Genomic DNA, 24,667 nt, shown 5'->3' with positions numbered 1-24,667 from the left:
GGAGGGGGATGTACAAAATTGCCCTCACTAGTATCTAATATAAAGCCAAACAGCCAAATTATTAAAGAAAAAAGATTAATAAAATTGACTTCACCACAACTTGAAAAGTTTGCTTGATCAAAGGCAAAATAAAAATCAAAATAAGCCTAGAGAATGGGAGATACATATACAATATACATAAAAGCAGAATTCTTATCAGGAATATGTCAAAATCCTATAAATCTTTAATAACACATATGACCAAGTAAAACTAGTTATATGGTCAATATGTCACTGAGATAAATGGTCAAGAAACAGGTGAAAAGATATTCAGCCTCACTAAAACTTAAATAAAAAACAAGAAAGCTATAAAATAATTTTCTCACCCATGATTCTGGCAAAATTTTAAAATCATGGCAATACCAGATGTATGCGAAGTATAAAACAAGGTATAAACATTTTGTACACTAATTTTGTCAATATTAAGTAAAATGTGAAGTGTACATGGTCTACAATTACATGGAAATTGAATAACTTGCTCCTGAATGACTTTGGGTAAATAATAAAATCAAGTCAGAAATCAAGAAGTTCTTTGAAACTAATGGGAAAAAATGTACAATGTATCAGAATCTCTGGGACACAGCTAAGGCGGTTTTAAGAGGGGAAATTATAGCACTAAATGCCCACATCAAAAAGTTGGAAATATCTCAAGTTAACAACCTAACATCACGACTAAAAGAACTAGAGAACCAAGAGCAAACAAATCCCAAAGGTAGCACAAGACGAGAAATAACCAAAATCAGAGCTGAACTGAAGGAGACAGAGACACAAGAAACCATTCAAATGGTCAACAAATCCGGGAGTTAGTTTTTTGAAAAAATAAACTAAAATAAAATAGATGGCTAGCTAGTCTAATAAAGAGAGAAAATTCAAATAAACACAATCAGAAAGGATAATGGGGACACTACCACTGATCCCACAGAAATGCAAACAACCATCAAAGAATATCATAAACACCCGTATGCACATAAGCTAGAAAATCTAGCAAAAAATTGATAAATTGCTGGACACATACACTCTCCTAAGACTGAAACAGGAAGAAATTGAATCCTTGAGCAGACCAATAATGAGTTCTGAAATTGAGGCAGTAATACATAGCCTACCTACGAAAAAAAGCCCAGTACCAGAGGGCTTTCACACTTGAATTCTACCAGATGTACAAAGAAGAGCTGGTACCGTTCCTACTGAAACTATTGCAAAAATCTTGAAAAGGAGGGACTCCTCTCTAACTCATTCTATGAGACCAGCATCATCCTGATACCAAAACCTGGCAGAAATAAAACAACAACAACAACAACAACAACAACAACAAACTTCAGGCCAATAACCTTGATGAACATCGACGCAAAAATCCTCAACAAAAAACTGGCAAACCGAATCCAGCAGTATATCAAAAAGCTTATCCACTACGATCAAGTTATCTCCAGGATGCAAGGTTGGTTCACATACGCAAATCAGGAAATGTGATTCATCACATGAACAGAACTAAAGACAAACACCACACGATTATCTCAATAGATGCAGAAAAGGCTTTCAATAAAATTCAACATTCCTTCATGTTAAAAACTCTCAATATACTAGATATTGAAGGAACATGCCTCAAAATATTAAGAGCCATCTATGAAAAACCCACAGGAAACATCATACTGAATGGGCAAAAGCTAGGAGCATTCCCCTTGAAAATCGGCACAAGACAAGGATGCCTTTCTTACTACTCCTATTCAACACAGTACTGGACGTTCCAGCCAGAGCAATCAGGCAAGAGAAAGAAATAAAGGGCACTCAAATAGGAAGAAAGGGAGTCAAACTATCCATGTTCGCAGATGACACGATCCTGTATCTAGAAAACCCCATCATCTTAGCCCAAAACCTTCTTAAGCTGATAAGCAACTTTAGCAAAGGCTCAGGATATAAAAATCAATGTGCAAAAATCACTAGCATCCTATACACAAACAGCAGTCAAGCCAAGAGCTAAAATGAACTTCCATTCACAATTTCCATAAAAAGCATAAAATACCAAGAAATACAGTTAACTAGGGAGATGAAAGATCTCTGTATCTTTCATCTACAAGGAGAGCTACAAACCACTGCTCAAAGAAATCAGAGATGACACAAGCATATGGAAAAACATTCTATGTTAATGGATAGGAAGAATCAGTATCATGAAAATGGCCATGCTGCCCAAAGCAATTTATAGATTCAATGATATTCCCACTAAACTATCATTGACATTCTTCACAGAATTGGAAAAAACTATTTTAAAATTCTTATGGAACCAAAAAAGAGCCCAAATGGCAAAGCAATCCTAAGGAAAAAGAACAAAGTTGGAGGTATCACATTACCCAACTCCAGACCGTGCTACAGGGCTACAGTGACCGAAGCAGTATGGTACTGCTACAAGAACAGACATATAGACCAATGGAACAGAATAGAGAACTCAGAAATAAGGCCACACACCTACAACTATCTGATCTTCAACACACCTGACAAAAACAAGCAATGGGGAAAGGATTCCCTATTTAATAAGTGGTGCTGGGATAACTGTCTAGCCATATGCAGAAGACTGAAACTGGGATCCTTCCTTACACCATATACAGCATTAACTCAAGATGGGTTAAAGACTGAAGTGTAAAACCCAGAAGTATAAAAATCCTGGAAGACAACCTAGGCAATACCATTAAAGACATAGGCACGGGCAAAAGTTTTATGACTAAGACGCCAAAAGCATTTGTAACAAAAGCAAAAATTAACAAATGAGATCTATTTAAACTAAACAGCTTCTGCACAGCAAAATAAAATATGAATAGAGTAAGCAAACAATTTACAGACTGGGAGAAAATTTTTGCAAACTATGCATCTGACTAAAGTCCAATAATCAGCATCTATAAGGAACTTAAATTTACGAAAACCAAAAAAAAAACATTAAAAAGTGGGCAAATGATATGAACAGACACTTTTCAAAAGAAGACATACATGTGGCCAGCAATCATATGAAAAAAAAAACTCAACATCAGTGACCATTAGTGAAATGCAAACTAAAACCACAATGAGGTCGGACACAGTGGCTCACATCTGTAATCACAACACTTTGGGAAATCAAAGAGGGCAAATCAATTAAGGTCTGGAGTTCAAGACCAGCTTCGCTAACATGGCGAAATCTCATTTCTACTAAAAATACAAAAATTAGCCACGCATGGTGGTGTGCACCTGTAATTCCAGCTACTCAGGAGGCTGAGGCATGATAATCACTTGAATCCACGTGGCAGAAGTTGCCGTGAGCAGTTAGTTCCACTGCACTCCAGCCTGGGCGACAGAGAGAGAATCTGTCTCAAAAACAAACAAACAAACGCAATAAGATACCATCTAACACCAGTGAGAATGACTATTATTAAAAAGTCAAAAAATAACAGATGCTGGCAAGATTGTAGAGAAAAAGGAATGCTTATACACTGTTGGTGGGAGTGTAAATTAGCTCAGCTATGGTGGAAGACAGGGTGGTGATTTCCCAAAGAACTAAAGACAGAAATACCATTCAATCCAGCAATCCCATTACTGTATGTATATCCAAAGGAATATAAATCATTCTATTATAAAGACACACGCACATATATGTTCACTGCCGCACTATTCACAAAAGCAAAGACATGGAATCAACCCAAATGTCCATTAGTAATAGACTAGATAGAGAAAATATAGTACATATACACTATGGAATATTATGCGATCATAAAAAGGAATGAGATCATGTCCTTTGCAAGGACATGGACGCAGCTGGAGACCATTATCCTCAGCAAAGTAACACAGGGATGCAAAACCAAATATCACACATTCACACTTACAAAGTGGGAACTAAATGATGAGAGCTCATGGACACATGGAGAGGAACAACACACAGTGGGGATTTGGGGTGGAGATGAAAGGAGAGAGAGGAACAGGAGAAACAACTAATGGCTACTAGGTTAATATCTGGATGATGAAATAATCTGTACAACAAATCCCCACGACACAAGTCTACCTATGTAACAAATCTGCATTATATCCCTAAGCTTAAAATAAAAGTTAAAAAAATAAAAAAATTAAGTGTACATGCTTATGACATAGTAAGACCCCTTGCCAAGAACGTCTTGAAAATCATCCCAAAGAGATACATACAAGCATTTTTTTATCACAACATTGCTTACAATATGTAAAATTTCAAAGCAATTGAAATGTCTAATAGAAGAAAATGAGCAAATAAAATTAAATCTGTTCCTACAATTAAACACTGTATGTTACTTGTAAGAAATAAATTACATCAATATATAACTGTAGATTTCAAAAAGGAATATTGAGAGAAATGTGATTTCTAGAAAGTATATAAAAATGACTACATTCATTAATATATAAAATGTATCAAAAATAATGGGAAAATTAAAATCTAGGCAGCAGCACTTTTAAAAGAACTAGAAGGCTATTAACTTAATATATGCCAGTGGTGACTTCAGAGAAAGAAAGACAAGGCAACTGGCTGTAGAGAATAAGAGAAATTCTAACTTTACAATATTTATATACAAAAATTAAAGCAAATACAATAAATGAATATTGTCAATATTAGGTTTTGGTTGTATGGGTGTTTATTATAAAATCTGCATTTTGAGTTTGCTGCATTTTTTATTTGCCTTTATTTTTTAAATAAAAAATAAAAGCATATTAAGATCATCTCATTATAGGTCTATAATTTCTACCCCTTCATTGTTTTTCTTGTTGTTTTTGGTTGTTTTTTTCCTGACAAAGAAAAGTCATATATAAATGTAAGGGTCAACAGTACATCAGTTCACCTCCCTAAACCTTGAGGGATAGGATTAGATGATTTCTTAGTTCCCTCCTAGCAATATGATGCTATGAAATCCTGCAGGAAGCAGCATATTTCTTTCACTACAAGGAGAGCCTCTCTCAAACAATTAATAATAGGTTCCTTCCTTGTGGTAAGCTCCATTATTTTTATTATCTTCATATAATACCTGACCTGTCTGTGTATGCCAAATACTGCTGTGAAAATGAAAAGACCTTTCTAAGTGCTTAGCATCCTTAGAGGATTCATGGCTGTGGAGGTGTTTAAATATTACCAGAATTGCATTGGAATAAATAATGTTCACCTTGACTGTCTAGAAAGTAGAATTGTTTTGTCAGCACTCTAGGTAAGTATTTGAGTGAAAGAAAGCTTAAAGTTGAGGAACAGCTCAATAACCAATGCGCAAATGAAACACAAACAGAAAACAAACAAAAAGAAACAGAATCCAAATGAACTCCTTATTCAAGAACTTGTGGGAAATGCAAAGAACTGTTCTTAGGTGTAAAACGCTTGACTTAAAATGAACAGATGAATTAAATGATTGGGGTGAAGAAGAATCACATGGGAAAAAGAATGATCCAATGTTAACATTACTTCTCGAGAGAGTATGACATGGTGCTCAAGAGAGAGATTTGTATTGCAAAGGAACATGAATGAGACTTTGAGGTGCTAGGAATATTCTGTACTTGATGCAAGTATAAATTATATGAGTATTTGCCTTATAGTGATTTGGTAAATTATATGATTATGAACTATCCTATATAAAATCTTGATAGATAGATATGCGTATTTGTGTATAAACAAAGTCATACACGACTTTGTCACATATGAAAGTATATACAGATAGATATGTCTAACTGTAGAGTGAAAATTTTAAAAAGCATGCTTCCTTCACAGTTGTCAAATGTTAAAAAAGAAAATGAATAATTTGATAAAGTAGAAAAACAAGGCGAATTGCCACACATTGCGGGTTAGAATATAAATTGGTAAAACCAATTTGGGACAATTATTTGGCTTCGTTTTAATAAAATGGAAAATGTATGTTGATTTCAACCCAGCAATTTCTCCCAGATTCTTACACTCATGCACCCTCCCATTGTGCAGCCTCATCTCTGAGTGTCAAAAGTAAACTGCCCTTCATGTCATTGGATTTTAGTAACCTGATACTGGAGAGGAGGCAGATGGAGTAATAAGGGAAAAGTTAAAAATAACAATATCTGAGTCTCAGCTGTAGATCCATAAGTGCTTGGTTATATTTTAGTGGCTAATTTACTTGCATTCATCTTCCAATTCACTGAGCCAGGAATCAGGTCTATGTAACAATCATATCCTTCATGTCTATAATATGTATAGTATATAATAAGTTCTTAGTAAATTATGTATAAAATTCTGAAAAATATATTGAGAAAAGCATGAAGGAACATGGGCACAGTGTGGCTTTAACTCACTGTGGCCTCGAGGGAGCAGTATTTCTGAGGAATTAGGACAACAGTGGTGATGGAGGTGGAGAGGGAATGTCTCTGCCGTGAGTATCTGGCTCATGGTGAATCCCAGGAGATTGGTGATGACTTCATGTAGCTTCTCAAACAGAAGAGACTTAGCATTGATACCCTCGAGTGGCACTGGAGCAGATAAAGCACCATGGTCTTGAACTGGAGAAGCGAGCACAGGAGACAGCTGCTGGAGATGCCCAGATATAACTGAAGCGGAACTTGCAGCTGGGTGTGAGACCGGAATACGCAGAAAATGCAAGGGCAGCGAAGAGACAGGTTATTTAAGTATAAAGGCAACATGTGATTTTATAATGCAAAAATGCATCTGAATAGGTAATTTTCTTTAATAAACAAAGTCTGAAATAAGCCCTCACTAAAATATTTTAGAGATATATCACTATTCTTTAACATAATGCACTGAACATAATTTAAGCTATTTTAATAACCCAAGAAATTCATTTTAAAATATTATTTACTCTATTTTATTATTTTCATTCCCATAGTAAATATTGAAATAGTGTTACACCTTTTAAATTAAACGGCCTGAGATGACCTAGATATGTAGGCCTTTGTAATTTTTGTACTAATTTTATCTAATTTTATGTGCCGCTATTAACCGACAGCTACTTGTTCTTTCTTCTATCTTTGGGAACTCACCCACCTTTTTTGGTCCTCCCCTACCTCCAAATGTATACCTAATTATATTATTTAATCTTTCTAATCTCTTACGGACTATGAAATCAAATATAGCATATATTCATTATAAATTTTCAATAGTTGAAAAAAGAATGATTTAAATAAGAGATAAAATGGCTCCTTTTTTAGAAACAGCAATAGTACAACAGGTATATGAAAAGGTGTTCAGTGTCTCTAATCATTAGGAAAGTGCAAATCAATACCACAAAGAAGTATCACCTCACATCTGTCAAAATATCTATTATCATAAAGACAAAAGATAGATGTTGATGAGCGTGTGAAAAAAAGATAACCAACACTGTTGGTGGGAATATAAATTGATACAGCCATTATGGAAAACAGTATGAGGTTTCTCAAAAAATTAAAAATAAGACTACCAGATGACTCTGTAATTCCCCTTCTGTGTAAATACCCCAAAGGAAATAAAATCAGCACCTTTGTACCAGGGGTAGGGCAATGTGGGGGAGGGAATCAGAAGATGTAGGTCAAAGGATAGAAAGGTACAGTTATGTAGGATGAATAAATTTACAGACAGAACTTTCAGCATAAGGAGTATGGTTAATACATTTTATTGTATGCTGAAAATCTGCTGAGCAGAGTTCAGGTGCTCTTACTACAAAATAAAAGTATGCATGTGAGGAGATGGACACGTTAATATGTTTGACTGTAGCAATCATTTCACTGTGCATATGTTTATCAATACATCATGTGGTATGCCTTCAGTATATACTATATAAAATTATAGTAAAAGTAACAGCTAGAATTTATTAAACACTTATTAAGTGCCAGGCACTGTTCCAAGTTTTTCATATGTGTTCTCGAACTTAATCTTCACAATAAACCTTAGGTATTATTTCCATTCTCACTTCTCAGATAATGACACTGAAGTACCAAGAAGTGAAGTTACTAGGTCAACATGACACATATGGTAAGTGTGGTTCAAACTTGAACAGTCTTGATCCAGTGTCTTGAGTATCTTTCTTCTCTTTTATAAATAAAATATAGGAGCTGAGTACAGCATCTCCCAACTGTTCTAATTACGAGGGTTTTTTTTCAGAATTTTTAAAAGTTTACTCTGATAAGAACTGCATTTATGAATCTTTTACTAAGAAAATATGTAACTGTAATATAAAGACTCCAAGGTCATAACCAATTTACACCTCTCTGGAAACAGAAGTTACTAAGCTATAGCAATGCAAATCCTCATCTTAAGATAGTCTGAAATCTTATTGTATTCCATAATTAAACTCTACATTGCCAAGGACACACACTCTCTCAGTCTTATTCTGTCTGTTTTACTGAAAGAGTGACATGCCCTCTTCTTAGTGAAGTAAGGCAGCAGGTCTGACTGATGTACCTAAGCTGAACGATGGCTTTAAAGCAGGATTTCCATCACTGGAGGTATTTTGATTACTCTTTAACCCCACTGTGAGCTCCGAGTTCTCTTGAGATAAAGATCTGCTTGCTATTTTAATGCCAGATGATATTCGAAAGTCTGGAAATGAGTACTACTTTATAATCACTTTTTCCTACCACGGTACCATGTGACCCAGCAATCCCCCGTCTGAATGTGCACCCCAAAGGAAATAAAATCAGCATGTTGTAGAGACATCTGTGCTCCAATGTTCATTGCATCGTTATTCACAATAGTCGAGCTATGGAAACAACCTAAGTCTCTGTCCAGGACTAGTAATAAAGAAAGCATTAAAAAAAACGAATGGATTTTAGATTCACATTTGACCCAGAGACGTAATATTTCCCTTTCTGTTCCCAACATCACATTCTGACTTGTTAACGTCAGAAATTAGAGCTCAAAAATCATAGGTATCAAACAGTGAGCATGAACTTCTATGATTTTGTGTACATAGATGCTTTAAAAAGACAGCAAGGCTATTGCAAGTTTTAGGTTTCTTAGGATATTAAAGATTCAATTATAAACTATAAACACTTGAAAACAATTCATTTCCTTGGGAGTGGAATACAAAATGCAAGATTAATTTTAATTATCTAAAAAATATCTTTATACTATAATGTCTTTCTCGTGACTATCTAAATAAGAATTTTAAAAATACCTGGAGTACAGAGACACAAAGAAGACAATTTAATAATATCTATTGTATTCAAAGGATTGTGTTAACACGAAATAAGAGTTATAATTAGCTTGGTAAACTCACTTAATATTCTTTTATTCCCTAATTTTATTGTAGATTTATCTTCCCACGTGCTTTCATAAAATGTGGACTATGAAAAGTATAAGAAAACCTATATATACACTTGTATTTTCAGATCTCAAAAATATTTGCTTTAGAAGTATCTCTAGCTACCGTGTCAATGAGTCTTATGTGTTACATAAAACATACAATTTGAAATAATTCTGAGAAGATTTGAAAGCCCATCAACATCTGTAATACTTTTGGGTAATTTTATTTTTAAAAGAAAAAGTCTTTAAAAAGCTTTATTTGTGAAAGTAGTAATAGTCACTCCCACGGAAGAGCCATTAGTGAAGATGCCATTGAATGTACAAAATAGCTTCAATTACAGCCACCATAATATGTGACCTGGAGATAAAGCATAAATGATGTTTTAAAAAGAGGAAGGAAGAATATAACAAGCACAACTGCTGGCTCAGAGTTGGAGTCAATATTATGGTATTCTCATATGTAGTAAATATGGGGTTGATTGTCTGTGTATCACTCAGTAATTGAGGTTGGGTAATATCTTACAAATAAAAAGCTCCTTTTTAACACAAATCTAGAAACAGGGTTCACACAACTCATGCTTCACAGTAATAATCAGAGGGCTGCCTTGTGGAGGTCAAGTCTGCTGCACTGAGTAGATGAAAATATCTCAGAAGTATAGCTCATTTTTGAAATTAATATTTCAACCAATGATCAATTTAAGTAGCCAAATATGTATTTCTGTATTTATAGTTGTCACAGCAAAATTCTGTTCAATGCATACAGATGTCTGTATTTTGTATTTATATGGCATATATAATCTGAAGAGCTGAAAATGCTTGCTGCCTCTCACCTAACTTAGCCTCTCAAATACTTTAAATGCAAGTATTTTGCAGTTTGACAAACAAAATACACAGAAAAGGTAAGTCATTTCTATGAAGTCACACAATAAGACAACGGAAGAATCAAGGCTTGTAACACAGTTAACTCTCCAAAGCACCACCTCATCCACATTTGCAACTAACACTGCAACATGCATACACACACACAAAAAAAGTGAAATGGAAAACAGTGTAAATTGCCTAAAGAAGTTTAAATGTGAATATAGGTAATTCCTTAACACAGATGTTCATTTGCTTTATTAAACAATAATCTGAAGTTCACAGGTTATCATTGGATCAACTCTTTTACCTGCCTCTCAGAATATGACCACATAATGTTAGATCAAGACAAATGTTAAAGAATAGCTGCATCTCAATGGTTTCCATTTTTCCTCTACACTTATCTGATGTATATGTTTGTATATTATTTAAAGAGTGTGAGGTATATTTAAGCACTACGAACACTTAACAAAATTGTCCCTTCAGAAATCTGAGTTATTATTAACTCAAACCTCCCTCTAAGATTACCTTTAGCAAAATTATAATAAAAGTCAAGTCCCTCTTGAAAATGAACCTTGAGAGTTTTCTAATTGATCCAGTATTTATTGTTACCAAACAATATAAAATAATGTGTATTACAACAATAGAATGCAACTGCCTGTTGACTGCATTTGGCTTTGACAACTGAACATGTTGCAAGAGAATTCACAAAACTTTTGGTAGCTCTTTGCTACCAATTTAATCTCATTCTGGCCACTCAGGAGAATATAACTATCCAAAGAATGAAAGTGATAGCCAGGAGTACTTCAGAATCATGATGTCAGTGGAAATGCCTCACCAGCAACTCCACTTAGTTACCAATTGAGAGCAAGGCTGGATCAGTGACACTGTGGGCGCATTGCCTAACCGGCTGGCTACTCTAGAATAAACCTAGGTCCTCTATGGGGAGAGAAGGCGTGGTTTGACTGCCTCCAGCAGTATCATTGGCTTAAAAGTTTTTAAACATCTCTTATAGATTCTTGTTTCTAATCTTGGGCAAATTTTTCCTTTAAGCTATATGTTTTCTTTCATGTTTATAAGGATAACATCTTAACTATGCCCAAATAGTAATCTATTCTGCTTTCCTTGTTTAATTGTTCTTTAAAAACATCCTGTTTGCTATATAAAGTGATCAGAGACACAGGGTTTGTGAATAAGTAGCTAGACATCCTCCCGATTAACTTGTCTGGGCCTTAGAATGCTAAATGATAAAATGATTGATCCTCAATTTTACCTCTAGTCTATTTTTGCTCTAATATTCTTTAGTTGTGTGATCTCACCCTCTGCCCTTGCTCTTCCCCAACTCTGCTCCAAGTCATATATGTTAGCTTTTATTCTCATTTCTTTTCATTTTAGAAATAAACTAAAGCTGTTAATAGACCGTTGGTCCTTATTCTCAGTGCATCCAAGCAATATATACATATATATACACACACATATATATATGTATATATATATATACACACATATATACATACCGCCTTTGGATACAAAGATGGTTTAAAAACTTCCTTTTCTCCTTACCATTTTTTCTCTACTCCATTTAGGATAATGTATCATTATCTTTCAATCTCATTTACAAGTATGAATTTAACTATACTCTTTATAAGAAGCATTGTGCTGGATTCTGAGAGGATTAATAACAATGAAATATAAAATATATGTTCAAAATACATTTTTGCTCTCAAGGATTTTGCAACCTATTTGGGAAAATGAAGGAGAATAAGCACAGAATGAAGTTATTAAAATAACAGTATAAGACAGGCTATGTATACCATGGTTCAAAGTGAGTGGGCACTGAATAGAAAATAATAAAGGAGACTCGATATCATGGACACTGAAGGAATTCAAGAGAAGAAGATAGTAGGACAGAGGAGTCTTGAAGCATGACAAATAGAAGCAAAACAGCTGTATACATTTACCATTTTAGATACTGGCAATAGATAAGTGCTCATACTCTGCATCCTTGTCAGCACTTGATACTATCCAATTTTTAAATTTGGGAGGGATTCAATAAGTGAGACATGATGTCTATTATAGTCTCCATTCACATGTATCCATTCATTACGATGTTGAACTCATTGATCTTTTTACGAGCACTTATATAAAAATCCAAATGTTTCTTTTGCCTGTTTTTCTGTTGATGTTCCTATAATATGTAGTACTTTTATATTATCATAAAGTTGAGGTATTCTCTCATGGTACATGAACTAATGGGATATTGTAAGTCAGTGAATCATCTTTCTTTGCAGTTAGCTGCACGGTCAACAGCTGAAGTGATAGAAATGTTGTCATAGAGCATAGATCCTTCTGCATGCAGATTAAACACATTAGTTTTATACTGCAGTGCTACTTGAAATGCCAGCCCAAAACAAGATCAGGAACTTGTGCCAGCATGTAAATCAAGTCACTGTTTTCTTCAACAACAACTTCTTGCTATCAAAAAAAGTCAGCTCAACTAAATATCGTGCTTACTTCTATATCTGATTTACTTTTCAGCTCAAGTGCTTCATCTTACTGTGGACCAGTAACTAACAGTTCAAGAGTTCATAGCCAGTGCATGAACCACACTTTGCATAGATTGTTCTATAGGCCTCTGCATTTTTCTATGCATATTCAATTCTCTCTCTCTCTCTCTCTCTATATATATATACATATGTATTTATATATTTATGTGTATATGTGTATGCACACATATATGTATGTATTATGCATGCACAGGTATATGTAATACACGCATATGTATGCAGTATTTGTGTTTATATGTGTCTACCTTGTTAATTTCATAATTCAAAATAGAATCTACTTAAAAACTTAGCACCTATTTCATTTGCTTTGTATGACAGCTAATATTCTCCCACATGTAAAAGCAATTCATTGTTGCTTTATGCATAATGGACACAATAAGTAGTTGTTTTTTTGGACATATTATTTTATGACAATAATTATAATGATAAGTAGATTGGAGTTAATTCAGAGGATGCTTTAAGATTCAGCAAATAATCAGTAGTATTTATTTGGTACTTACTAGACATTGGGTACTGTCATATGCACCATAGGTAGTCAAATAAGATATGCCTAACTTGGATACAAGGAGTTAGATATGTGAAAAACAAGTTCAGTAAAGTGTTATGGATACCTAGGAAGATTCATTTACAGGATACATTAGCAGTTCAGAAAATAAAATGATTGCTAGTAACCAGGGGAATTTGGAAAGGGCCATGAAAAATCTTCCCAGAGGCAAAGATTTTCAGTAAATGTCAGATTTTTTTTTGATGTGTCTTACCTTCTGTAATCACAGGAATATTGTAACTTGTACCTTAAAAATGTATTCCAGATCTTTCATATGCAGATGCTCCTTGACTTACTGATGATGGGGTTACGTCCCAATAAACCTATCATAAGTCAAAAATATCGCAAGTTGAAAATGTTGTAAGTCAAAAGTGAACTTAATGCCCTGGTAAACCCGTTGTGAAGTAGAAAAATCCTAAGTCAAAGCAACATAAATCCAGATGCTCCTCAATTTATAATGGAATTATATTTGTAAAGTTGAAACATCTTAAGTTGAACCATCCTAAACCAGGGATCATCTGCACTATTAACTCTGTATAGCAAATTGGACATCCATCTACTGGTCTCCTGGATATAGTGTAAAAGTGTGTTATCCCCCTGATAATGTGATAACTAAAATACCTGACCTACTTAAGTCATAGAACCCACAAATAATTTTTAAAATTCAATAATGAAAATTTAAAGCCCAGCAGGATATAAGAATAAATTGATTCCATATTGTTTTAGTCTTGTAAGTATTCCTGTTTTGTATCTGTTCACATTCTTATTCACTGGGTTCAAGAAAAGTCATCTGGTTTGTTTCTTTTGTTTTTATGTCTGCATAACATGACTCATCTTGAAATCCTATCTTACCATGTCACAGAAGAATAATGAAGAACAATGATCACATACCTCTTCACAAACATGGAGAGCTCCACATTGCAGAATAATGATGTCATAATTTTGAAAATTGCTTTCTTAAAAATTCCTTTTCCTATGATTGCCTATTGCTTTTCAATTTCTTTTCTGACTGCAAGAGTATCTAAGTTTTTAATCTCTAATCAATTTCACTCTTCCTACTTTCATGGTTGTAAAGTACAAGTAAAATTCTTTAGCACATTTCACCTTTTATATTTTTTTCCAGAAATACTGATTACATCAGCCACCTTACTCAAAATGATTCTTTTGGGGGAACCTAATAAAATTCTAAGCCCATTTCAGGCTTTCAGTCTTATATCATGTTTACTTCAGGTAAACATTTCTATGTAACCAGAAAATCCAAAGCTTTATAACAGAAGCAGCACCTTCGACTGCTTCTGTTGTTCCTAACATTTTAGCTTTTAAGGAAAACTGGTATTTTAGAAACTGAGTTTGAAAACAGAAGTAGACTAAAGTAGAAAATTTAGACCTGTGAATCTGAAACGCCACATTCTAACAGATAATGCCAGGGCCCCAAGGATATTGCTAAAGGTTTGCTCTCCAATAATGAAAAGAAATTATATTCTAAAGCTTTTTTTTGCTCTTAATTTTTTTGAAATGTTTTAAGAGTTGTGTTCAATGGTCAGAGATATGTATCTTTAATTGTGGTAATCTACAAAAAGAAGATCTTTGAGTGAAACCCAAAATATTAAATTTAAATTTATACCAAATTTTGAAAAAATAATTGAAAGAAACAAAAGTTGGATTACTGGCGGTGGGGGAGGGACATGTAAAATTCCTCTAAAAATAACAGCGTGAAAAACTATTCTCCTTGGCTTACAAGCTTAATTATCACAATAATTGAGCTTCAGAAAGAAAAGTGTCAGATATCACTGATATTTTTTCAAATATAAATGACATATATTGCTATTATCTTTATGTTTAAGTTTTAAAAGGGTTTTGTGTTAAAAAACAGTGGAAAATTAGATGGCTCACAATTTAATTTATAGATATTTACCTGAAGCTTGAGCATTTTAGGATAGACTGCAATCAAATCCCTATGTCATTAAGACCATCATAGTTTCTTTCAATTTCTATCAGTTACATTTCAATAAATGTATCCTAGAAACATGTATGTAAATGTCGAAGACAAACTTATGAGGATATAGACACAGCACTTTTTATAACAGGAGAAACCTAGAAACATTCATCAAAAGGAAACTGATGAAAAAGCAAGTTGCAGCAAATTATATCATTTTATTAAAAATGTTTATTATGTATCAAATGTTATAGGTATATATACTTGGGTGATTATATACCAGATTGTTATGCTAAAACATTCTTAGTAAAAAAGAATGGGAAATGCAAGGGATTTTCACTACCTATGAGTTTTTTTTTTTGTACGGTTTTAATTTTACAATGCTTTTGTTTTGTGATTCTTTTAGAATCTTCCCCATCCCCAAAGCAATAAATATCATTTAAGATATTCACATAGGAGGCAGGCATGGAGCTCAAGCCTGGCCCTGTGTATGTAGGCTACAGAAGGTGGCCAAAAGGATGTCAGAGGTCTGCAGCCAGGTAATCAATTTGGAGATAGAGAACAAATAAACACCAGAAATCAAGGTTAGGTGCTGGGTTAAATCTTGGCAGGCAGTCAAAACTGACAAGTTATCATCTGGGATGAGGTCAGAGGTTGAAAGAAGCAGACATGCAAGAGTCTGAAAGGACAGTGATATTAAATGACACTGCAATGTTATTATGGTCAAGTTTAGCAAGTTGCCAGAACCCATATCCAATAAATCAAGGTGATGAAATTCACCTACTGATCAGAAACCATGAGACTAGAATATAAGGAAAATCAATGATTACAACATTTGGGTAAAAACTAAGAGGATAGGGTAACAGAAACCAAGATAGCCAGTCTGAGCAAAATACGGTCAAGGAAAATAAAATGCTCACTTCATTTAGCAAACAAATAGATACCTGTAAGTGGCAGTATCTTCTTTATCTGCCAGGAAATCTTTTTCATACGTTCTAATGAAGTAGAAAGGAATATGAAGGTGTGGCTAGCCTAGGATATCAAGTAAAGACAGGTATGTAAAATTGGATAGGTGATGAGCAGTTTAACTGACAAAAATGGAGACTGTCACATTCTACTCAAAAGCAGAAACTTCTCCATATTCTTATATGCAGTGCAGTCATTTGGGACAATGGTAAGTATTTTTAAATTACCCTCTTTGGGGGCTAATTTAACTGCACTCTCCCATTGTGGCTACCTAAAGATATAGTCCTACAACATCCTACTTTCAGTTTGTTGAGGTTTTTTGTTTGTTAGTTTGTTTGTTTGCTTCCCCTTACATTTTTCCTAGGATGCAATCCTTTCTCCTTTGTTGTGTTTGCACAAGCCACTTTCTCGTCTCAAGAAGGTCATTTAAATTTTCAAGTTTATTCTCCAAGGACAGTTACCCCTCCCAACATGATGTTATCCATGAACTTAAGGATTAAGAGCTCTACTTAATCATCCCAGTCATTGATAAAGATATAGTAATGGACCTAGGACAGAATCTGAAGCATCACTCAATAGCCATCCCCATCTCTCAGGGCAGTGTCAACCGATTAATAACTACTCTTTGAGTGTGACCTTCCAAGCAGTTGCAGACCCATGCTTTAATAGCAGGATCTCAACTCTGCTTTGCTCCTCCCTAATTAATGTCATATGAGAGTGAACTAGGAGCTTGACTGAAATAAAGATCTTCTATCTATTGCTTTCCTCTTAACCACAGGGTCTGTCACTCTGTCACAGAGGGAATTAGATTAGTCTGATCTGATTTGTTCTTCATAAAGACACATTTTTTAAAAAATCCCCCCGAGAGCTCCTATATGTTTGCAAATTGAGAACTGGTGAATAGAGAGCACATAGCAGGCTTTGTGCTTCAAAAATTTACACTCTGGATACAGAGGTCCCTTAGCAACCAGAATTAAATGCATTGTGACTTTTATTTTTAAGTACTAAGATCAATGTACAGCCACACATTTGCTCATCATTTTCCGTGACTTTCCACACAAAAGATATGAATAAGCTTCAGTGTTCATTTATTTGCTATTTTATTTGCCTCACACATCTTATACAGATGTGTGTAGAGGCTTAAGATTCATCCCCAGATTTAAAAATTGGTCAAAATCTCTGAAACAAGGCTAAGAGAGGATCAAGGATATGATTTAATAATAACCCAAAGGAGTAAGAAGTACAACATCTATGACAAGTTCATTGGGGCAACTCTCTTCCTGATTATACTTGAAAAAATTCTTCTCTGTATTTTATCTTAATTTTAAGAAAATCCTGTCAGGATGATTATGCCAGAAATATACAGCACTCTGAAGATCACTCACTGCTCGATATAGTTTGGATGTGTCCCTACCCAAAATCTCATCTTGAATTGTAATCCAAATTGTAATCCTCGTGTGCTGGGGAAGGAAACTCGTGGGAGGTGATTAGGTCATGGGGTCGGTTCTCCCATGCTGTTCTCATGATAGTGAGTTCTCATGATAGCCAATGGTTTTATAAGGGGCCTTTTCTCCCCCTAATTCTGCACTTCTCTCTCCTGCTGCCCTGTGAACAGGTGCCTTGCACCATGACTGTAAGTTTCCTGAGGCCTTCCCAGCCATGCAGAACTGTGAGTCAATTAAAGCTCTTTTCTTGATAAATTACCCAGTCTCGGGTATTTCTTCATAGCAGCATGAGACGGACTAATACACGACTAGAATCTCTACTACAAGTAATCTAGAAGATAAATATATTTTGTAGAGTTCTTAATCTTTCAGTGTGTGCAAATTGACATATGTATGTACCTAAGTTACACCAAATTATCAAAATAATGTTTTTTCTTCAACATGTTTAAGTGAATAAAAAAATGTGAAATATGATCAAGAAAAATTATTAATCAGTAAATACTAAATTATTTATAAGAAACACAAATAAGACAGATTTTTTTATCCTTTCAGTAAATATCTGTTGAGCACCTATTATGTGTTACACACTCATGCAGGCCTTGGAGATACAGGGCAAACATATCAGACAAACTTTCCTGACCTCCCAGAGACTACGTTGTAAGAGGAAGAAATAGACAAGAACCACACGAGTGAGAAAATAAATATACTACGTAAGTTTCAGTAACTGATGTGGTAATTTAAATACGGCTAATTGAAAAGGATTCTCTGAGCAAAGAATAAAGGAGGTGAAGGTGTGAAGCATATGGTTATCTGGGGAAGAATATTTTCAGGCAGAATAATAACAAGGACTAAATTAAGATTGTTTTTCCTTTAATTTAATGCAAGTGACCTGGCCACTGTAGCCTCATAAGCTGAGCTGATGGGGAAAAGATAAGAGTCACTGTACATATACAGATGCCAGTTAATTTTAAAATGAGGATATTACTTTTGATTACCCAGCATAGGTCACAAATATTTGCAGTAAAACTTAACCTATAATAAATTTATATATAAAGATAATCTTTTACAATTGAAAATTATTAATATTTTATACAAGAAATAATATTTTTCAAAAATTTTTAATGAAATTTATACATTAGAAAAACAACTCCCTGAATAGAATAGTCTTAATAGTTACATTTTGAGAGGTTATGAGCAGGAAACATTTTCCTTATGGGTAGGCACACACACATACATATCTCCATTCAACACACACGTACGCATACTCCTGTACCACAAAAGTAATGGAATATTAAAGTTAACACTTGAAATTCAAAAATATTAACTCATTCACCTTTTATAATCTTAGAATATGTACCAAATAGCCAAGTAAGTAATTTGAAATAATTATGCTTTATATATTAAAGGGAACACATTTGTCTTATTTAGAACAGCTTAAATTCTAAAGCCTAATGAACTGAAAAATCACTCGACTTGATTGCCAAATGTGTGCTATCCTTTTTCACCTACTCTACTTTCCCCCTCAGAATTAAGCATACAAAGTTACCACTGGCACCTGTACAAAATAAAATCTATAACGTAGGGCACTTTTCAAGGTGTTTCAACTTTAAAGGCTTAAAAACAGTGCAATTTTATGGAAAGTGAATGGTCTTATCCTTTTTACAATTTCAACGTCTGACTGAATCAACTCAAGCATTCAATCAATTATGTTACAGGTAAGGCCAGCTATAACATGACTAAATTGTCAGGTTAACCTTCTGTGGATGTAATTGGCATAATGTATTATCCAAATTGTATGAAAGGACATTGACATAAAGTATAGTTTAGAATTCAGAAAAAGATGGCTAGGATGATGTCCTCTTAGGTCATAGGGAGAACAGGATCAGAATATCCTAAGATAAGCCTGTAATTGACAAAGGAGATAGAAATTATGACCTCCAGTTAACACAGCAGACCAGGGCAAGGGAAACAATGACGTCTTAGGGCATGCCAGGTTGCATTAGCCATAGAGTGGCTTGTTCTCACTATAAATTACAGACACAAGGGAAAGTGCTTAATACTAATGAGGTGATGCTTGATTACTCAAGTGATAGCAAGAGAAAATGTCATCACTCTGTTAACGCCATTCACTTTCCCGAGTAAGAAAAAATACATGGTTGTAAGTTTATAAAAGTTTAGGCTCATTTCTAAAGGTAGAACTGTTACAGAAAATAAAACCATTTTATGGAAAACTTTAGACTTTTTGAGACTGACCTGTTCCCAGACAGCCTTTTTCCCCAAATAAACTGTTCAGAGGGACCTCTTTATACATAATATCACTGTTACAGTTGGGAAGAATGTACATGTAAGGTAATTAATGACAAAGAATTAGAGGAATAAATTTTCAAGAGTCATAATAGTTTCCATAAGGCAAAACTAAAGCAAGCCAAATTGGTCAATAGTTGGCACTATTTTTCATACCCTGCTTTTAAAAAATACTCAGGGTGATAGTTACTGTTATAATTCTACACTCCAAATTTTGAATTCTTAGACACAGAACAAATTTCAGCTGAATCCACCTCCTTGTGATTAAACAGGCTGTCAATAATTGCCTATAAAATGTTATTGCTGTAAGAGTGATCAATGATTACTGTCCAACTGACAGAAAAATTATTTGACAACAAGTCTCTCCTTATTCCTCAAAATCAATCCACAGAAGCAAAAATGTAAACTGCGTTCCTGTGAAATGGAAACATTTTCCATCATCATACTGATATGGGAGGGGGGAAGGGGGGCGGGTCCTTGGCGAGGGCTCCACCCCGGGACCTGTGCCCGGGGACCTAGTTGAGGACAGACATTCTTACCTTCGTGCCCAAATGTTGCATTTTCCAAGACCACCCTGGCCCGCCACTCTCTCATCCTGTGACTATAAAAACCCCCGAGACCCTAGTGGGCAGAGACACAAGTGGCTGGACGTGGAGAGGAACACATCGGTGGAAGAAGACACAAGCGGCTGGACGTCCAGAGGAACACTCCAACGGAAGAGCACAGTGACAGGCACACACAGGCGCCGGCAGGCCATCGACTGGCGGAATGACAGGGAGTTTGGCTGGGGAGGTCAGAGGACAGCCCCACCGCTGGGCAGCCGGACTCCAGGGGGAAACACCTTCCTTTTTTTTTTTTTTTTTTGAGACGGAGTCTCGCTCTGTCACCCAGGCTGGAGTGCAGTGGTGCAATCTCGGCTCACTGCAAGCTCCGCCTCCCGGGTTCATGCCATTCTCCTGCCTCAGCCTCTCCGAGTAGCTGGGACTACAGGCGCCCGCCACCACGCCCGGCTAATTTTTTTGGTATTTTTAGTAGAGACGGGGTTTCACCGTGGTCTCGATCTCCTGACCTCGTGATCCGCCCGCCTCGGCCTCCCAAAGTGCTGGGATTACAAGCATGAGCCACCGCGCCCGGCCTGGGAAACACCTTCCTACTCCATCCTCCTTCTGGCCTCCCCATCCACCTCGCTGAGAGCCAGCACCACTCAGTAAAAATTCTGGCACTCATTCCAAGCCCATGTGTAATCCGATTTTTTTCCAATACACTCAGGCAAGAACCTGGGATACAGAAAGCCCTCTGTCCTTGCGGTAAGGCAGAAGGTCTAACTAAGCTGATTAACACAAGCAGCCTGCAGATGGCTAAACGGAAAGAGCACACTGTAACACAAGCCCACGGGGTCTTCAGCTGTAAACATTCACCCCTAGACTCTGCCTTAGAGTCAAAGCCCCACAGCCTGCCTGCACGCCTCCCCTACAGGTTCGAGCAGCAGGGCACTGGAGAAGTGAGCCATACCACAATCGCACGCCCTGCAAGGGAGACAAGGGAACTTTTCCCATTTCAATATTAAACAGTTACACCTGGTAGCTTGGCACTGCTTATCAAATAATGCACATATGATATGCTGAAGGCAGAGAAAAAGATATCTACCGAGGACAGGATAAGACCCTGCCTTCTTTTCTCTTAGATCAGTGGTAATTTTGCAGTTGAAGAAGACGTTAAAATATTATTTTTAGAATAATGAGTCTAGGAAACACAAGATATCATATCTTTCTTTCTTTCTTTTTTTTTTTTGAGACGGAGTCTCACACTATCGTCAGGCTGGAGTGCAGTGGCACAGTCTCGGCTCACTGCAACCTCCGACTCAGGGTTCAAGCGATTCTCCTGCCTCAGCCTCCTGAGTAGCTGGGATTACAAACGCGCGCCACCACACCCAGCTAATGTTTGTATTTTTACTACAGATGGGGTTTCTCCATGTTGGCCAGGATGGTCTAGATCTCTCTACCTCGTGATCTACCCCCCTCGGCCTCCCAAGCCATAGCTTTCTTACAGTGTCTAACTTCTGTTTTCTGTACCTAAACTTCTTGTTAGCATGAAACATATTATAGATCGTCTACATTTATTTTCCAGACAATATCTATATTTCATTTAAAATTAGTTTTTTGGCCAAGTGTAGTGGCTCACACCTGTAATCCCAGCATTTTTGGAAGCCAAGGTGGGAGGATCACTTGAGCCTAGGAGATAGAGGCTGCAGTGGACCATATTCACACCACTTCACTCTAGCCTGGGCCACAGAGTGAGACCCTGTCTCAGAAATAAATACATAAATACATACATACATAGATAAAGTTAGTTTTTCTTTTGGAAAGTAGGTGATAAGAAGTGGAGAGAAATAAGGAAGCAAGCTGCATTATTAATCTTCTTATGTTAAGCTCTAAGGAATATCCACATTTTTATTCAATTATCATAAATAAATATAAAAGCACAAATAAGTTTTCCAACATACTTTAATATTGGATCTATTGTTTCAAATTCTACTTGAAAATATATAAAAATAGAAAAAAAGAAACCTATTTGATTTTATCAAATACTTTGTAATTCACATGAGTCCTGGTTAGATAACTTGCCTAGTGGATAATGCTAATATTTGACTTGAATATATCATGAATTTTGCTCCCATAAAGGTAAGCATATATATGATTTTTATTAAAAATGTTTCAGCTCCCTTCCCACACACTTGTTATAATCTTATTCAGCAGAGAGATAATGGAAATTAATTTAAATATCAGTTATTTAGTTATTCCCCCATTCTGAAAATGTGTGATAGAGAAACTTGGAGATAACTTCAAAAAGGCAATATCCTGAAAAGAAAGACCTCAAATGCTGAAATACCAAGTACAATTTTTTGGCACACGGTAGGTTTTTATTAAATTTGTCTTTATTAAGCAACAACAACAAAAAGTAAAAAATACATAGCTATTGATATGGTTTGACAATGAGTCCCCACCCACATCTCACCTCAAGTTGTAATAATCCCCACATGTCATGGGAGGGACCAGGTAGGAGGTAAGTGAATCATGGGGGTGGGTTTTTCCCATGCTATTCTCATGACTGTTAATAAGTCTCATGAGATCCGATGGTTTTATAATGGGCAGTTCCCCTGCACACACTCTCTTGCCTGCCACCATTTAAGATGTGACTTTGCTCCTCTTTCACCTCCCACCATGATTATAAGGCCTCCCCAGTTATGTGGAACTGTGAGTCGATTAAACCTCTTTCCTTTATTAACTACTCAGTCTTAGGTATGTCTTTATTAGCAGCATGAGAACAGATTAATACAGCTATGTATTTCACGTAATGGTACATTCCCAACCCTCCCATTCAACTAGCAGGTTACAAATAGAGGGTATACCAGTACTCTTCCCATAGAAGTTCCACCAATTCAAACAATCCTCTTTGATTTCTGGGAATGTGTGATGAATAAAGTACTGACCTATGCATGGTCTGGAATGAACCTAATCTGAGATGAAATTCTGAAATGATCCAGGCACCTATAAAGGTAAAGGTATTTACATTGAAACCAACTTAAAGTAATAGTCCAGGCTGTTGGGGGCCACAACGCCATATTGAGATGTAGAAGAACTGTTTTACTTGCTTCTTTGAAGATTTATGATTGTTTCCTTTTTGTAGAATATTGCTCATAATTGTCCCATGAAATTTTGCCAAAATCTTTAAGCTTCTAAGAAAAATCAGTATTTTCAGAGCTAAGTGTTTTTTATTATATGTGGGGAAGGATTGTCAAACTAAAATTTCAACGTCCTTCATGGTAGGTATACAAATTACACTTGATTCAAATGCTCAGGTATAAAATTTTAGCCCATGCCAATGAGTGATGACCAGATTGTTCTCATCAGCATCCGACTCAATGTTTCCTTCTAAAAAAAATATTTGTGTTACATGCCTTTCACTAGGCAGAAATCAAATACATGGATGATATTATATGCCTAGACATGTAATTTTTAAAAATCAAAATTCTTCACTTATAATAAAACAAAAAAGAAAAGTAGTTTACAAGAAAACAATAGATAATATGTAATTTTTTTTTTTTTTTGAGACGGAGTCTCGCTCTGTCATCCAGGCTGGAGTGCAGTGGCACTATCTCAGCCCACTGCAACCTCCAACTCCCAGATTGAAGCAATTCTCCAGCCTCAGCCTCCCGAATAGCTGGGACTACAGGCACGTGCCACCATGCCCAGCTAATTTTTTGTATTTTTAGTAAAGACAGGGTTTCACCATGTTAGCCAGGATGGTCTCCATCTCCTGACCTTGTGATCTGCCTGCCTCAGCCTCCCAAAGTGCTGGGATTATAGGCGTGAGCCACTGTGCCCAGTCTCTTAATATGTAAATTTTTAAGTGCCTGTATTAGTCCGTTTTCATGCTGCTGATAAAGACATACCCAAGACTGAGCAATTAATAAAAGAAAGAGGTTTATTGGACTTACAGTTCTACATGGATGGGGAGGTCTCACAATCATGGTGGAAGGCAAGGAGGAGCAAGTCACATCTTATGTGGATGGCAGCAGGCAAAGAGAGAGCTTGTGCAGGGCAACTCCCATTTTTAAAAACATCGGACCTCCTGAGACCCATTCAGTATCATGAGAACAGCATGGGAAAGACCTGCCTCCATGATTCAATCACCTCCCACCAGGTCTCTCCCACAACACGTGGGAATTATGGGAACTACATTGTGAGATTTGGGTGGGGACACAGACCCAAACCATATCAGTGCCTT

At 35.9% G+C, this 24,667-nt stretch overlaps 1 long non-coding RNA gene across 2 annotated transcripts in view; it reads right to left on the bottom strand.

Moving 5' to 3' along the window:
- Positions 1 to 16,170, bottom strand: part of LOC131382423 (uncharacterized) — a 34,417-nt gene extending 18,247 nt beyond the window's left edge. The window contains exons 1-3 of one of the 2 annotated variants that reach the window (XR_009211892.1): positions 16,109 to 16,170; positions 13,443 to 13,551; positions 6,371 to 6,588 (exon numbers count right to left, since the gene is read on the bottom strand). This is a non-coding gene — a long non-coding RNA (uncharacterized LOC131382423). Of the gene's footprint in view, positions 1 to 6,370; positions 6,589 to 13,442; positions 13,552 to 16,108 lie in introns of those variants that run through there. The other variant, XR_009211893.1, reaches the window with a different exon arrangement.
- Positions 16,171 to 24,667: the final 8,497 nt, after the last annotated feature.

The sequence above is a fragment of the Hylobates moloch genome, unplaced genomic scaffold (assembly GCF_009828535.3).
Source record: "Hylobates moloch isolate HMO894 unplaced genomic scaffold, HMol_V3 SCAFFOLD_24, whole genome shotgun sequence".
NCBI classification, from domain to species: Eukaryota; Metazoa; Chordata; class Mammalia; order Primates; family Hylobatidae; genus Hylobates; species Hylobates moloch.
The sequence above is the reverse complement of the archived record's forward strand: the minus strand, read 5'-3'. Positions and strand labels throughout refer to the sequence as shown.